This window comes from Triticum urartu, chromosome 5 (genome assembly GCF_003073215.2).
Source record: "Triticum urartu cultivar G1812 chromosome 5, Tu2.1, whole genome shotgun sequence".
In the NCBI taxonomy this organism is placed as follows: domain Eukaryota; kingdom Viridiplantae; phylum Streptophyta; class Magnoliopsida; order Poales; family Poaceae; genus Triticum; species Triticum urartu.
In genome coordinates, this window is record NC_053026.1 from 603205720 (window position 1) to 603219097 (window position 13378).

The window sequence follows — 13378 nt, forward strand, 5'->3', positions numbered from 1 at the left end:
TCACACCCTTTGTAATATCTGAAGCAATCATTAATCATAGTCGGCCAATAAAATCTAGCACGTCGTAGCCACCATTTCATCTTGGGAGCCAACTGATGAGTGCCACAAATACCTTCATGGACCTCCCCCATAGCAACTCTCGCTTGGTCCTCGTCCAAGCACTTTAGAAGAACAGCATCAACCATTCGGCGATAGATACCATCATCTCTCATTGTGTATTTAAAAGCCATATGCCGAACAGCCCTGTCCACCCTTGTACTAGGATCACGCAAATAATCAACAATGGGTTTCCTCCAGTCTTGATTTTCTCCTGCATTGAATATTTCATTAGTGGCCGAAACGGTGGGCTCCGGTTCGGCCTCCCCTCTATTGGCAAGACTAGACATTGGTCTTTGAGAAATATGAAACATGCCATGATCTACATGATAGCCGGATGCTTGTTGTGCCAACCCATTTGCTTTACAATTGTCATGTCTAGATATATGAGCAATGCTAAAATAATCCAAAGTAGAAATTATATCTAGACACTTATCAAGATAAACATTAAGTGATTCGTCAAAACACTGAAAAACTTTGGATATTTGCTGCACTACTAATAACGAATCACCAAAAGCCTAAATATGTGTAGCACCTATGGCAAGCAACATCTCTAAGCCGAATAACAATGCTTAATATTCGGCTTGATTATTTGTGCAAAAATATTCTAAGCGGCACGAGGCTTCAAAAACAGCACCATGAGGACAATACCAACACCTTGGCCATTGCTACAAACCGAACCATCAAAATATAATCTCCATGATACTAATGAGACAAGGTTTATATTACTATCATGCTTGTCATCAATCCGATGCTCAACAATAAAATTAGCCACGATTTGGCCTTCCATGGATTTCAGAGATTCTTTCATGGATTTCATAGATTCATAAGCCAAATCATATTCAATTAAAGCATAAGCCCACTTGCCAATTCTACCACTAAGAATTGGCCTATGCAACATGTACTTGATGACATCGGTTTGACAAGCTATAATGCAAGTACTTGGCACTAGGTAATGTCTCAATTTTGTACAAGCATAATATAAGCATAAGCATAATTTCTCAATAAATGTATACCTTGTCTCGGCGTCCAATAAGCGTCGTCTTAAATAAGTAATAACATGCTCCTTCCCTTCGGTCTCTTGAGTTAAAACATCACCAATAACACCTTCTTCCGCTGCAATGTAAAGTCTAAATGGCTCCCTGTGCCTGGGCGCTTTCATAACCGGAGGAGTGCACAAATATTTCTTAATTATATCAAATGCCTCTTGCTGTTTTGCCCCCCCAAGTAAAGTCAACAGCATTCTTTAACCGAAGGATAGGAGTAAATGCATCAACCTTCCCTGATAGATTGGCTATGAACCTCCTCAAATAATTGACCTTGCCAAGGAATTTTTGCATATCTCTCTTGCATGTTGGAGCCTCTACTTTTTGTATAGCTTCTATCTTTTTGGGATCAATTTCTATGCCATCTTCATGAATAATGAAACCCAGAAACTTCCCAGCCGATACACAAAAGGCACACTTCAAAGGATTCATTTTCAGCCCATATTTCTTCATTCTTTCAAAAGCTAAGCGCAAATCGGCTAGATTAGATTCAAAAGCATCTGATTTGACAAAATATCATCAATATAAACCTCAAGTATAACACTAAGTAAATCATGAAAAATTAAATTCACAGCCCTTTGATACGTGGCACCGGCATTTTTTAATCCAAAGGTCATCACTGTCCACTCAAATAAACCAAGGAAACTGAGACATCGAAAAGCCGTTTTGGACATGTCCTCTTCGGCCATAAAAATCTGATTATACCCCGCATTACCATCAAGAAAGCTAATGACCTTATGTCCAGAAGCATCATTAATAAGCATATCGACTATTGGCATAGGATATTCATCTTTAGGTGTAGCTCTATTCAAATCTCTGAAATCAATGCACACCCTCAACTTGCCGGAGCCTTTCTTCTCTACCGGTACAATGTTAGAAATCCACTCGGCATACCTGCAAGGTCTAATAAAATTAGCTTTAAGCAAACGACCGATCTCTTCCTTGATCCAGTCATACGTTTTTGGATTAAACTTTCTGGCCGATTGCTTATATGGCCTAAAACCGGCCTTTATAGGTAATCGATGATCCACTAGCTGTCGGCTTAAACCTGGCATCTCATGATATTCCCATGCAAAGCAACAAACATATTCTTTTAATAGCTCGATCAACTTAGCCTTATGATCGGCTCTTAAATTTTCGTTTACAAATGTCGGCCTAGGAATTGAACCATCTCCTATATCTATCTCTTCTAATGGATCGGCCCATGTAAAACCTTGTCCTAGTTTATCCATATCATCTAACTCTTCTATGGACTCATACATATCGTTCTCATCGGACCGATATTCTACAAGACGTTTCTGTAACCACTCCGAGTTAGGATCCATTTAAATACATCATACCTTGGAGCCGATTACCGCCAACCGGCTTTAAAGAAACGGGCACAAAACCACTTTTCGTGGCGCTAAGAAAATCATATTCAGATAAGTCGCGCCCCGTCAGGCAAGTAGCGTTGGGATGTTGCCAATCCACCGATGCATCGGCCGAAGCAACACAAGCCGAATTATCCGCATGAATGACTTCTACTTCATCATCAACCCATTGAATTAAAAACTGGTGCATAGTAGATGGCATGCATTGGTTTGCATGAACCCAATTGCGGCCTAATATCACATTGTAGTTACCTTGTACCTCGGCGACAAAGAAGGCGGTAGCCAAAGTTTTGCTTCCCACCATAAGCTCCACATACATTACACCTTTGGCTTCAGTTTTCTCTTTGCCTTCAAATCCATTAAGCACCATGTTGGTCTTTATTAACTCTTCATCATGCAGCCCCAATTTTTTGAAACCCGAATATGGCATAAGATTAACCACAGCACCACCATCGACAAGCATTCTTGCAACAGGCGATCCACTAATATGACCTTTAAGGAACAATGGCTTCAAGTGCGTCACCGGTTCTTTTGGCTTCTCGAATATAGCATTTTTAGGACCAAATCTAGCTGAGCTACTTCCCCTTCTTCATCTATAGCACGAAATTCAGCGGGTAAGTAATACACCATATTAATATCCATACCTTCATGAACCGGTGTAGACTTATAATGAAGCATTTCATCTTCTTCCGCAAGCATGTTCACCGACTCCAAAATATCTTCAAGGGAATAGGAAGTAGTAGGCAAAGTGGACGATGTAATAGTAGCCGCATCGTCCTCCGTTGGTGGTGTAGGTGTTGCTATGATCAATGTAGAAGCTGCTATGTTTTCCTTTTGCTTTGGCCACCACACTTGTTTTGGGGGTACCATGGGACGACTTTCATTGAAAAATTTATCCCTTAGCTTTTCTGCTTCTTGTTCCTCCTTCTCATGACTCCTCATGCGATGCAATCTCCTTTTTTGCGCCTTGGTAAGACCGGAAGGACACCACTTAGGCTTAGTATATTTTGGATCCCTCGACTTGGCCTTGCTTGTGCTAGCTTTGTGATCATTAGCCATGGGACCCTGCTGGACAGCAGCCACATATTTATTAGAATCAGCCGGATTATCACCAATAATCGGCTCTTTGATTGTTAATTCTTTAGTGCCTATCATAATAGTTTCAGAACTAGTATTCTTCTCCTTTTGCTTGCCAGGCTCTGAAATTTCAGCACTTGGTGATTTAGCACGCCACACTTGCTTGCGAACCCTTCCATGACTATCTTGCATTGGCTGATTGACACCGTTGTTCAAACGGCCTCGTGTGGGATAAAAAAGCCTCTCCTGAACGAGACTCCTTGGTTCAGCCCAACCCGGATGAAAAGCATAAGGGGCTATTTGGGGTTACCCCATCCTCCATTGTAGCCTCCCATGTAGTATGGCGCATAGGGGGGTGGCGCCATCCATGGTCCCGGTGCCCATGATCCATATGGCCTTGCGTGATGCTGAAATTCTTCCCGAGGAGGTGACCTTGAGTGCTTCAAATTTAATGCCCGGTCAGAGCTAGAATCGACCGCTTGATTGGCATACTTGGACGACAGCATATCAAAAGTTGGCTTCATTCTCTTGCGCTGCACTTTAGCTTCATTCGTCTTGCACTTGCGAACCTCTGGACTCTTGGGCTTAACAAATTTGACATGAGTGTTCTCTTGCACTTGTAGTTTCCCCCGCGAGTGTAGGATTCTTGACGGTGATCTTGATTACGTCCTTTCCACCGGGTCGCTTGTCAAGCACAACTTGTCTCCCCAAGATCTTGTCGCTCTCCTTATTTTTCCTGGGCTCACCAATGACAATATTATTTTTATTAGCTGATTCGGCTATGTTGGGCCGAATTAACATCTTCGTCCCCTCCAAATCCATGGTGTTCATTGGGAAAGGCTTCTTATCAACTTGCATCTCAGAAAAATTCAATCGTCCATCATTAATGGCCAATTGTATCTGTCGTCGAAAAACATTACAATCATTAGTAGCATGAGAAAAAGAATTATGATACTTGCAATAAGCACGCCATTTCAGCTCTTCGAACGGCGGTAAAGTATGAGATATTCTAATAATCTTGGCTTGCAACAAAGCATCAAATATTTTATCACACTTAGCAATGTTGGAAGTAAATTTCATCTCTTCATCACGATTCTTACGAATCGGCTTTAAATCATTGCAAGTAAACGGTTTGGCCTTAGATGGCCAAAAAAATTCAGCAGCATAAATATCACCCTCATCGTCCAAGTGATCACTATCATACTCAACCATATTCATCTTAGGACGATCAGTTTTATATCTATGCACCTCTTTAAGATCTTTTCTTTGGCTTTCCTGAGCCAAAGCCCTTTACAAGGCGTGGTTGATATTTAAAAACTCATGTCCTTATAGCCTTTCTCTAATGTGAGTTCTTAAACCACTAAGCACAAGATCAGCCAAATCTCTCTCGGTTATCACCAAACTATAGCACTGGTTTTTTGTATCTCTAAATCTTTTGACATAATCGGAGACCGATTCATCATGCTTTTGCTTAACTGATGTAAGAAGGGATAGTTTAAGCTCATTGTCACCACTGTAGAAGTGATCATGAAACTTTTGCTCCAATTGAAACCATGTAGTAATAGAACCGGGTGGTAATGCAGAAAACCACGAGAAAGCAGTACCGGTTAAAGATAAAGGAAAATAACGTACTTTCCACTCGTCTCGTGAACTTGCCTCACCTAATTGTGCCAAGTATTGACTAACATGCTCCCATGTAGTCTTTTTTCCCTCTCCGCTAAACTTAACAAAATCTGGAACTTTATATCCGGGAGGACATGGCACGGCATCAAAAATTTCTAGATATGGTTTCCTGGAAATTCGTGGTTTAGGTAGTTCAATCCCACAATGCTCTCGGAACACCCTAGATATTTCCTCTCTGACATTAGCCAAAAAATCACTCGTATTGAGTGATGTTGCGTGTGGTTTTGGTGCATGGTGAATATGATTTCTAATAGTTGGTACAGTGCTAGTCGGAAGAGATGGTGGTGTGTATGTTGTACCATAGTTCGGCAGCAATCCACTTGGACTTGCCGAACCATAACCTAGCAATGTAGTTGGATTCACTGAACTTGGTACGTTCATGGCAGGATTAAAGGGTGGAGCAACAAGTTGGTTTGTCTGACTGGGATAAGAATTCAACGGCACGGGCGGCGCCGAAGAAATAGGTAAAGTTGGACTAAAGTTTTCCACACCAGTAGACATACTACCACTACCATGATATGACTGAGGAGTATTATTTCGAGTAGTATTATTGTCTATGATAGCTTGGTAAATAAGATCATTATTCTGAGCAATAAGAGTAGTAATTTCAGCCGACTGTTCAGGAGAGAAGATTTTTCTTACAGCCGGTTCTACCTGCTCATTGTGAAGAGGAGGAAACTTGATTTCTTCAATTGAAGTGATGTTGCCTTGGCGCTCCTTTTTGAACTTAGCAAGGAACTCCTGCATCTCCTTCTCTTCACGCGCCTTCTTGTATTCCTCAAAAGCTTGGCGATGTTCTGTCGATAATTCCTCAAAATTGGGCTTGATGATGTTATCGGCATCCACTTCAGATGGCTTGGGAAGATCGACCATGATGGATGATGATGATTGCTCTTTGTCCCCAGCGGAGTCGCCAAAAAGTGTGTTCGCACACGAACACATCATGTGTACCCTCGACGCCGGGGGTGATGCACCGCAGCTCGCGTCGAAGGAGTCTCACCGGAAGCGCGATTCGCAAGACGACCGGAGAGAGATTTTGAGGACCCGAAACCCCACACTCCCGGGAGGGACCCCGTCGGGGAGTGCGGCGGCTATGGGCTGCCCTAGGTCGGTCAAGCCGCCCCTAGAGCCTCAGGATTCGCAGCTCTCCAACATGAAGAACGGCGAAGAACGAGGGAGCAAGAACTGGGGGAGGACAAAACGTAGATGAAAAAAGTGGTAGATGCGTTGCGATTGTGTGTTGTTATTCAATCGCCCGTCACCCCTTACATATATATGAGGCGGCTGGACTTTCCGTACAAGAAAAGGACTCAAATCCCGTCCAAAATATCAAAAGATAACCTAATTCGGACTACGAGGGCCAGAACTTCCGGTCAGCCCGGAACTTCCGGGCTGAAATTATATCAAGTAGCCCTCTTGCACTGAATCTGCAGGTCGCATACTACTTCGGATGACAATGGTCCCAAAAGCAAAGTTGTAGATCTTGCAATCGACAAAAACTCTTCAGTTGATCACTTTTTCATCCGAGGTCATCTTGATGTCAAAATCGGCCCCGTAAATCTGCAAACAATGTTAAAATTTCAGTTTTCGGGGCGCACCGCGTGCAAACTTTCGGTTTAGCCCGGAACCTCCCCGGAAGTTTTGCCCCGAACTTCCAGGGCAAAATTATGCAGCACACTGTTTTGGCTCTAACTTTTGCATACGAACTCCGATTTAGACGTTTTTTATATCGAAATCCATCGTCTCGACGAGACGAAGTCAATCCGTATAGGAACTTTTCCCATAGGACGTCGTCTTGAAGACCTAATTGGCCGAATAATACTCTGAATACAAAATCATAAAATTTTGAGCATAGTTTCGGCCCTTGATATGAGGTGGATGGTGATAACCCAAACTTCAAAGATGTTCATATCGACAATATGAAACATTTTCATGTAGATCACTTATCTATTTGAGGCCATCTTAATCAAGTTCTTAACCGCGCCAAAATCTGGTGTCAACACAAGGAACTGTAATGAGCTCATTCTTTATTTATATTGGTGTTAAGCCTACTATATTCCAACTTCTCTATGGATTATAAACTATTTTACTAGCCATAGATTCATCAAAATAAGCAAACAACACATGAAAAACAGAATCTGTCAAAAACAGAACAGTCTGTAGTAATCTGTAGCTAGCGCAAGATCTGGAACCCCAAAAATTCTAAAATAAATTGCTGGATGTGAGGAATTTATCTATTAATCATCTTCAAAAAGAATTAAGTAAATAGCACTCTCCAAATAAAAGTGACAGCAGTTCTCGTGAGCGCTAAAGTTTCTGTTTTTTACAGCAAGTTCGACAAGACTTTCCCCAAGTCTTCCCAATGGTTCTACTTGACACAAACACTAAGTAAACACAAAAAAACACAACCAAAACAGAGGCTAAATAATTTATTTATTACTAAACAGGAGCAAAAAGCAAGAAATAAAAATAAAATTGGGTTGCCTCCCAACAAGCGCTATCGTTTAACGCCCCTAGCTAGGCATAACAAGCAAGAATAGATCTAGGTATTGCCATATTTGGTAGGCAATCCATAAGTGGCTCTCATCATAGATTCATATGGTAATTTTATTTTATTTCTAGGGAAGTGTTCCATCCCCTTTTTTAATGGAAATTGGAATCTAATATTCCCTTCCTTCATATCAATAATTGCACCAACCGTTCTAAGGAAAGGTCTACCGAGGATAATAGGGCAAGAAGGATTGCAATCTATATCAAGAACGACAAAATCTACGGGCACATAATTCCTATTTGAAACAATAAGAACATCATTAGTTCTTCCCATAGGTTTCTTAATAGTGGAATCCGCAAGATGCAAGTTTAGAGAGCAACCATCAAAATTACGAAAACCTAGCGAATCACACAAAGTTTTGGGAATAGTAGAGACACTAGCACCCAAATCACACAAAGCATAAAACTCATGATCTTTAATTTTAATTTTAATAGTTGGTTCCCACTCATCATAAAGTTTTCTAGGGATAGAAACTTTCAACTCAAGTTTTTCTTCATAAGATTGCATCAAGGCATCAACGATATGTTTAGTAAACACTTTATTTTGACTATAAGCGTGAGGAGAATTTAACATGGATTGCAACAAGGAAATACAATCAATCAAAGAGCAATTTTCATAGTTAAATTACTTGAAGTCCATAATAGTGGGTTTAGCAACATCTAGGGTTTTAATTTCTTCAATCCCACTTTTATCAAATTTAGCATCAAGATCAAAAGATTCAGATTTCTTGGAACGCCTTCTATGTAAAGGTGGATCATATTCAGTCCCATAATTATCAAGATTCATATTTCAAAACAAAGATTTAATAGGGGACACATCAATAACTTTTAGATCTTCATCATTATTTTCATAGGAACTAGAAGAACACACTTTTATAAAGGCATCTTTCTTAGCACGCATCCTAGCGGTTCTTTCTTTGCACTCGTCAATGGAAATTCTCATGGCTTTGAGAGACTCATTGATATCATGCTTAGGTGGAATAGATCTAAGTTTCAAAGAATCAACATCAAGAGCAATTCTATCAACGTTCCTAGCCAAATCATCAATCTTAAGCAATTTTTCTTCAATCAAAGCACTAAAATTCTTTTGCGAAGTAATAAATTATTTAATATTAGATTCAAAATCAGAGGGCATCTTATTATAATTTCCATTAGAATTGTTGTAGGAATTACCATAATTATTAGAGGGATTACTAGGATAAGGCCTAGGGTTGAAATTTCCTCTATATGCGTTGTTACCAAAATTGTTCCTACCAACAAAATTCACATCCATAGATTCATTATTATTCTCAATCAAAGTAGACAAGGGCACATCATTAGGATCAGAAGAAACACTCTTATTAGCAAATAATTTCATAAGTTCATCCATCTTTCCACTCAAAACATTAATTTCTTCTATCGCATGCACCTTTTTAGTAGATCTTTCAGTATGCCATTGAGAATAATTAACCATAATATTATCTAGGAGTTTAGTAGCTTCTCCTAAAGTGATTTCCATAAAAGTTCCTCCCGCGGCTGAATCTAAAAGATTTCTAGAAGAAAAATTCAATCCGGCATAAATTTTTTGTATAATCATCCACAAGTTTAAACCATGAGTAGGGCAATTACGTATCATTAATTTCATTCTCTCTCAAGCTTGTGCAACATGTTCATGATCAAGTTGCTTAAAATTCATAATATCGTTTCTAAGAGAGATGATTGATATGTCTCCAACGTATCTATAATTTTTGATTGCTCCATGCTATATTATCTACTGTTTTAGGCAATATTGGGCTTTATTTTCAACTTTTATATTATTTTTGGGACTAACCTATTAACCGGAGGCCCAGCCCAGATTTGCTGTTTTATGCCTATTTCAGTGTTTTGAGGAAAAGGAATATCAAACGGAGTCGAAACGGAACAAAATCAACTGGAGAAGTTATTTTTGGAAGGAAACCTACCGGATAGACTTGGACCCAACGTCAGAAGATGAAGGAGGAGCTCACGAGGATAGGGGGCGCGCCCACCCCCCTGGGGCGCGCCCCCTGCCTCGTGGCCTCCCCTTCAGTCCACCGACGTACTCCTTTCACCCATATATACCCACGTATCCTAAACCTTCCAGAGAGGAGAATAGATCGGGAGTTCCGCCGCCAGAAGCCTCCATAGCCACCGAAAACCAATCTAGACCCGTTCCGGCACCCTGCCGGAGGGGGCAATCCTTCTCCGGTGGCCATCTTCATCATCCCGGTGCTCTCCATGACGAGGAGGGAGTAGTTCTCCCTCGGGGCTGACGGTATGTACCAGTAGCTATGTGTTTAATCTCTCTCTCTCTCTCGTGTCCTTGATTTGGCACGATCTTGATGTATCGCCTCCCCCTCTTATGTTTCTCCTCCCCCTCTTCTCTCTTGTAATGAATTCAGTTTCCCCTTTGAAGTAATCTTATCGGATTGAGTCTTTAAAGATTTGAGAACACCTGATGTATGTCTTGCCATGCGTATCTGTGGTGACAATGGGATATCGCGTGATTCACTTGATGTATGTTTTGGTGATCAACTTGCGGGTTCCACCCATGAACCTATGCATAGGGGTTGGCACATGTTTTCGTCGTGATTCTCCGGTAGAACTTTGGGGCACTATTTGAGGTCCTTTGTGTTGGTTGAATAGATGAATCTGAGATTGTGTGACGCATATCGTATAATAATACCCATGGATACTTGAGGTGACATTGGAGTATCTAGGTGACATTAGGGTTTTGGTTGATTTGTGTCTTAAGGTGTTATTCTAGTACGAACTCTAGGGCTGTTTGTGACACTTATAGGAATAGCCCACCGGATTGATTGGAAAGAATAACTTTGAGGTGGTTTCGTACCCTACCAAAATCTCTTCGTTCGTTCTCCACTATTAGTGACTTTGGAGTGGCTCTTTGTTGCATGTTGAGGGATAGTTATGTGATCCAATTATGTTATTATTGTTGAGAGGACTTACGCTAGTGAAAGTATGAACCCTAGGCCTTGTTTCAACGCATTGCAATACCATTTACGCTCACTTTTATCATTAGTTACCTTGTTGTTTTTATAATTTCAGATTACAAATACCTTTATCTACTATCCATATTGCACTTGTATCTCCATCTCTTCGCCGAACTAGTGCACCTATACAATTTACCATTGTATTGGGTGTGTTGGGGACACAAGAGACTCTTTGTTATTTGGTTGCAGGGTTGCTTGAGAGAGACCACCTTCATCCTATGCCTCATACGGATTGATAAACCTTAGGTCATCCACTTGAGGGAAATTTGCTACTGTCCTACAAACCTCTGCACTTGGAGGCCCAACAACGTCTACAAGAATAAGGTTGTGTAGTAGACATCAATGATCTTAGCGGGAGGAAAATACTTAGAGATAAAAGCATCTTTGCACTTGTTCCATGAATCAATACTATTTTTAGGCAAAGATGAAAACCAAGCTTTAGCACGATCTCTAAGCGAAAAAGGAAATAGCTTCAATTTAACAATATCATTATCGACATGTTTCTTCTTTTGCATGTCACACAAATCAACAAAGCTATTAAGATGGGTAGCGGCATCTTCACTAGGAAGGCCGGAGAACGGATCTTTCATGACAAGATTCAGCAAAGCAGTATTAATTTCACAAGATTCAGCATCGGTAAGAGGAGCAATCAGAGTGCTAAGGAAATCATTGTTGTTGGTATTGGTGAAGTCACACAATTTAGTATTATCTTGAGCCATTGCGACAAACAAGTAAACTAACACACAAGCAAACAAAAAGGCAAGCGAGCAAAAAGAGGCAAATAGAGAAAGAGAGGGAGGATAGAGAGAGAGGGCGAATAAAATGGCAAGGGTGAATTGGGGGAGAGGAAAACGAGAGGCAAATGGAAAATAATGTAATGCGGGAGATAGAGATTGTGATGGGTACTTGGTATGTTGACTTTTGCGCAGACTCCCCGGCAACGGCGCCAGAAATTCTTCTTGCTACCTCTTGAGCACTGCGTTGGATTTCCACGAAGAGGAGAGGATGATGCAGCAAAGTAGCGTAAGTATTTCCCTCTGTTTTATAGAACCAAGGTATCAATCCAGTAGGAGGCTACGTGCGAGTCCCTCGTACCTACACAAAAACAATAGCTCAACGCAACCAACACGCTTAGGGGTTGTCAATCCCTTCACGGTCACTTACAAAAGTGAGATCTGATAGAGATGATAAATAATATTTTTGGTATTTTTGGTATAGAGATGCAAAGTGAAAAGTAAAAGGCAAAGTAAAAAAGCAAAGCAATAATAAAGTGATGGAGATTGATATGATGAGAAAGAGACCCGGGGGCCATATGTTTCACTAGTGGATTCTCTCAAGAGCATAAGTATTCTACGGTGGGTGAACAAATTACTGTTGAGCAATTGACAGAATTGAGCATAGTTATGAGAATATCTAGGTATGATCATGTATATAGGCATCACGTCCGAGACAAGTAGACCGACTCTTGCCTGCAACTACCACTATTACTCCACTCATCGACCGCTATCCAGCATGCATCTAGAGTATTAAGTTAAAAACAGAGTAACGCCTTAAGCAAGATGACATGATGAAGAGGGATAGTTTCATGCAATATGAAAAAAAACCCCATCTTGTTATCCTCGATGGCAACCATACAATACGTGCCTTGTTGCCCCTTCTGTCACTGGGGAAGGGCACCGCAAGATCGAACCCAAAGCTAAGCACTTCTCCCATGGCAAGAACAACCAATCTAGTAGGCCAAACCAAACTGATAATTCGAAGAGACTTGCAAAGATAACCAATCATACATAAAAGAATTCAGAGAAGATTCAAATATTATTCATAGATAGACTTGATCATAAACCCACAATTCATCGGTCTCAACAAACACACCGCAAAAATAAGATTACATCGAATAGATCTCCACGAGAGAGGGGGAAACATTGTATTGAGATCCAAAAAGAGAGAAGAAGCCATCTAGCTACTAACTATGGACCCGTAGGTCTGAAGTAAACTACTCACACTTCATCGGAGGGGCTTGAATGATGATGTAGAAGCCCTCTGTGATCGATGCCCCCTCCGGCGGAGCTCCGGAACAGGCCCCAAGATGGGATCTCATAGATACAGAAAGTTGCGGCGGTGGAATTAGGTTTTTGGCTCCGTATCTGATCGTTTGGGGGTACGTGGATATATATAGGAGGAAGAAGTACGTCGGTGGAGCAACAGGGGGCCCACGAGGGTGGAGGGCGCGCTTTGGGGGGGGGGGGGGGGGGGGGGGGGGGGGGGGGGGGGGGGGGGGGGGGGGGGGGGGGGGGGGGGGGGGGGGGGGGGGCAGGCGCGCCCCCTACCTTGTGGCCTCCTGTTAATTGCCTTGACGTAGGGCCCAAGTCTCCTGAGTTGTATTCGGTGAGAAAATCACGTTCCCGAAGGTTTCATTCCGTTTGGACTCCGTTTGATATTCCTTTTCTTCGAAACCCTAAAACAGGCAAAAAACAGCAAATCTGGGTTGGGCCTTTGGTTAATAGGTTAGTCCCAAAAATAATATAAAAGTGGATAATAAAGCCCAATA